We start from the raw sequence: 5,346 nt of genomic DNA on the forward strand, positions 1-5,346 counted from the left end.
ATGTTAAACCCATTTAACATAGCAAAACAGTTTGTAAAAAGCAACGGAGATCTTGCTTTCTCCGTTGCTTTTGCCCACAGCTCTGATGTACTGCGTAGGCATGCGCATGCGCAGTACATCAGAACTGCCGCAAAATACCAGACAGCTGCAGAAGGGCAGCAAGGAGGCATTATACAATGCCATTATTTAAGAAAAGTAATTTTTTTGTCTTAAATAATGTCATTGTATAATAGCAATAACCCACTTCTGGGTGTGGGTAATGCTGGATTTACCCACGGTTGGCTTTGTTTGGCCACTCGGGCTTCGCACTCGTGACCAAACCACACCAACCATGGGTAAATCCAGCATTACCCACACCCAGGCGTGGGTTATTGCTATATTCTATCCTCCATGTCTAAGATGCATGAAAAATGCATTAAACCCCAATTTCACAAATTCATCACCAACACAACCTACACAACACAGTTTCTACCCACATCATTGTACTACCAAAGCCCTTCTTGGTTTCATTACCAACATAACCCACAGCAGAAACATAGGCAACCTAACATCTGCAGTATTCCTCGACCTGTTAAAAGCATTTGACACAGTGTCCCATACTAGGCTGATTCCACAATTTAACAGTAAAAATAACATAGTGAACTGCCGTCAAAGGAACAACTTTAATGGTTAAGCACTTTCATTCAATTAAGGACTTCATCAGAACAATTACAAGTACACACTCATAAATACCCCTCCTAAAAGCACATGATTCAAAGCAACCAATAAGTAAGCAACACATACAAGAACTTTAAAAATAAATTATGTAAAACCAAGTAAAATAAGAACATTAAAACTTTAAATGTGTTATGAGTCTGATAGTTAAACATATTAATTAACACCATAGAATTTTAGATTTAATAAAGAGTTGATAGAACAGGAATCATTAAGCCTAGGGTGGTTAGTGGCATCCAATGTAATTTACCATTTTAATTCAATTTTGTCCAAGCGCTCATCAATAATCCACTCTTGTACATCTTTTTTAACGTGTTCAATAATCAAAAAATTGAAACTGTGTGTAGCTTTATTCTCAATATGCCTATACAATGCATTATTATTTTTTTTTATTTTTTATTTTTAATCTCTAAATTATATTCCCCTGATACCAGGAAAGAGACATCGTTTACTGATATAATAGAGAGACATGGGTTGGACTATAACCAGAATAGAGCCACTAGTAATTCTGATTCTACTAGATGATTCATTATCACATTTACATTAGGCAGTCCTTCCATTGCTAGTTGTATTAATAAATATTGGGAGCTTTTCTTGAGAGATGAATCCTTGGTGGATAAACTGGGGAATAAACCCTTGGTTACTTATAAAAAAGACAACTCTCTCAAAGATTTTATGGAAAGAAAACATGGTAAAAAAAACAATAAACAGATAGGTACATTCAAGTGTGGTAGTTGTACCCACTATAGTAATGTTAATACTACTGATAACTTTATAGTCAGGGACAAGGTATATAGAAGAACAGGACATTTTCTTGTTTCACCTCAAATATAGTTCATTTAGCACAATGTAATATATGTCCTGCATTCTATGTGGAAATCTGGTAGATCTTTTAAGAAACATATTTATGAGCATAATTTAGGTATTAAAAATAAAAAAAAAAACAACTAATGCATTGCAAAAAAATTTAAATGAACAAACTCCCTGAACAGCATATTTTGGATCTGGGAAACTAACCACTTGGCCACCAATAAGTAAAACACAAACAGAAAACAAATTAAACCCACAAAACTGCACCCCCTAACTAAATATACCAACTCTCAGATCACATTACAGTGGGGAAAAGGGCAAAGTTCACTATGGTGGTCAAATGGTTAGTTTCCTGAAGGTGAAATATGCTATCCGGGAGTTTGTTCATTTAAATTTTCACTGAAGACTTCTCTCTGTTATGTCAATTGCCATTATGGTAATTCAATGTTTTGAAGGGAGTCCATATATTTATATATATATATCTATATATCTATCTATACATATATATATATATATATATATATATATATATATATATATATATATATTTATACATGTGTGTATATATTTTATATATATATATATATATATATATATATATATATACACACATATATATATATATATATATATATATATATATATACATATATATATATATATATATGGTTCCCTATTAGAATCTCGAAACACAAAAAGCCTGAAAGTCAAAATCCTGAAAACTAATGACTGAAAATGCAAAATCTCGAAAATGCAAAATCCTGAAAGTCAAAATCCTGAAAACACAAATAATGCAAATATGTCACTATAAAGACACTAATATCTACCAACTGACCCTGACCCTAACCCTAACCCTAATGTCCGTCACTATCGCACACTCACCTGACCCGCGCCCTAACCCTAACTCACTTAAACCGCCCCTAACCCCAATATTTGTCACTATTGCATACATGCCTAACCTGCCCTAACCCTAACTCACTTATACCGCCCTAACCCTAACATAAAACCAACCGCACACTCACCCGGACCCAACGCATGACCTAACACCACAGGGCTAACAATAGCAAAGCCACAATGACGTCAGTATGTCCATTTTGTATTTTCAGGATTTTGACTTTCAGGATTTTGCATTTTCGAGATTTTGCATTTTCAGTCATTAGTTTTCAGGATTTTGACTTTCAGGCTTATAGTGTTTCAGGATTCTAATAGGGAACCATATATATATATATATATATATATATATATATATATATATATATATATGTATATATATATATATATATATATATATATATATATCTAAATGGGTCTAGGACTATTCATTGAAAGCACATTTCACTGAAAGTCAAATGACTGTGCACAAATCACTGAAAGCTCAATTCACTGAAACACATTTCACTGAAAGTTATATATGGCCTTTTTCCCACTGTAGTGAGACCCTGGAGTCAGTATATATAGTAAGGGGGGTGTGAGGTAGTTTGGATATATATTATGTTCAGAAAAGAGTAATTTATTGGAATTGCAAGTATCCATGTATATAGTTCAAAATATTTAAATGTGCCCCCACACCCCCCTTACTATATATACTAACTCCAGGGTCGCATTACAGTGGGGAAAGGGCCATATATAACTTTCAGTGAAATGTGTTTCAGTGAATTGTGTTTTCAGTGAATTGAGCTTTCAGTGAATTGTGCACAGTCAAATGTGTTTCAGTGAATAGTCCTGGACCTATACATATATATATATATATATATATGTATATATATATATATATATATATATATATATATATATATATATATCTATATAGATATATATAGATATACATATATATATATGGGTGTACGTTGTTAAATCGAAAGAACGGTTTATCGAACCGTACTTTGTCAAACTCACTTCCACGAAAGTGCACTCTATTGAAAATGCACTTCCGCGGAATTAAAAAATAAAAACTGAATAAAAAAAAATAACACACTACACAGAATTATGCAGGGGGGCAAGCCCCCTACACCCCCACTTTAATATTCTCACTCCGAGATCGCACTACAGATTACAGATAATTGTCCCACTGTACTACGATCTCAACAAGAGTTTCCTTAGTTGTACATCAGGCATTTTTTTTTTGTTTGTTTTCTTTAGCGAAAGTGCATTTTTGGCAAAATGCACTTTCGCTAAAGTAATTTCGACAAAGTACGGTTTGATGAACTGTACTGTCGACAAAACAAATAGGACTTATATATATATATATATATATATATATATATATATATATATATATATATATGTATATACATATATATTTACATGCATACATATCATTTGAGGCATACATTGTTAGCAGATATCATTGTGGGATAGCAGGTTATTGAAGACCAGTTATATTACTGGCAATTAGATCTGGTTTCAAGTAGCTATAATAGACATTCTAAGTGTGGTTTACAAAACGACCACATATGGAATAAGGCAAGGATCACTAGGTTTTAGGTTTTAGCTTCAGGGAATATTTAGCTATTTCAGGTTTGGTACTAACATCTTGTACATACAGCTGCATACTTACCTGGCAGGGGAAAACCACGATCAAGAAGGTGGTGTCTCCAGGGCAGGGCTCTTCCATTGCACACTTCGGTTGGGTTGACCACTGTAATTTCCTCAAATGTAGGAAACTCAACTGCATAATTTATGGTAGTGGGCGATTGTGTTTGTGCAGTGCCAAATCTTTCAGCCAGCGAAGTTGTGCAGCTGCTAACATTGTCATCTCACAGCAAGAGGTTCTCTGGCTTGATTCTCAGCTGGGGTGCTTTCTGTGTGGAGTCTGTATGTCCTCCCTACATTCATGTGTGTTTCTTCCGGGTAGTCCGGTTTCCTCCCACATTCCATAGACATGTGTCTGCAGCATTTCTCCCCAGGCCTCTGCTGAAAACAGGCTCTGTCCTAGTCAGACTTTCCTGGTCAACAAATGCTAAATAAATCAAAATAAATAAAAATCCTTGGGTGATATTGAGTGGAGGAGGCATTTAGTTTTCTAGAAATGAAAAGGTTTCATTTTTTTTAATTTGAAGAAAAAAACTAAGAAGCCAGACCATTATTTATTTGATTGTTAACAGTTTGTCTTTTTGAGAGTGGAGCAGTAAGCTCTCCTTAGTGGGGTAATCAAGGGTCAGATTTTCTTGTTTTTATCCTTGGAGCATGGCTACATTATAGAGAAGGTGATCTTTATATTATAGCTGGATTAATTAGACCATTTTCCCAATAGTGTTTTTTTTTCTGCAGGTGGAATGAAATGGGAGACATTCTAAGCCCAAAACAAGAGTTTACTAATTTTTGCCTTTGTTCTGTATGGAAGTGAAATGACAGTATTTAATCTGACAACAGAGAGATGCATTTGAAGTTGAATAGGACGCTGTTTCTATATTCTAACTAGAGAAGCAAAGATATATTAATTTTACAATAATGAAACTACTGTCTTGTGTTTTGGTATCTGTTAAACAGAATAGAGTTCTTGTATAAGTCAAATTATTTCAATCTTTTTTGATTCCTAAAGTTGGCTAGGGCCTCTTGTATATCAGGCTCATAGTTTCATAGGTGTTTTCTAGGCTAACAACCACATGGACCTTATAAGCCTAGCCATGCATCCCAAATCTCTGACAAGTTCTGGTACCCTTGATAAGTGCAAGCAGGGGCTTGACAGGTGAGACATTTACAAGCAGGCGCTTGGGAGATGAACCATTTACAGGCTTCACCTGTCCATTAGAGACATAGGTGCAAACCAGGGATGAATTTCCTGTTTCCCATCCAAATGTTCAAGTTACTCTTAAATTGGTT

General features: G+C 34.5%; 1 non-coding gene across 1 annotated transcript; it reads left to right on the forward strand.

The window, feature by feature from the left end:
• The first annotated feature begins 4,073 nt into the window (after positions 1-4,073).
• On the forward strand, positions 4,074-4,238 carry LOC122796062. Its single transcript, XR_006363909.1, has one exon. It is a non-coding gene; the product is annotated as a U1 spliceosomal RNA (small nuclear RNA).
• The last annotated feature ends 1,108 nt before the right edge of the window (positions 4,239-5,346 follow it).

The sequence above is a fragment of the Protopterus annectens genome, chromosome 2.part2 (genome assembly GCF_019279795.1).
Source record: "Protopterus annectens isolate FY-2018-M chromosome 2.part2, PAN1.0, whole genome shotgun sequence".
Taxonomy (NCBI): domain Eukaryota; kingdom Metazoa; phylum Chordata; order Ceratodontiformes; family Protopteridae; genus Protopterus; species Protopterus annectens.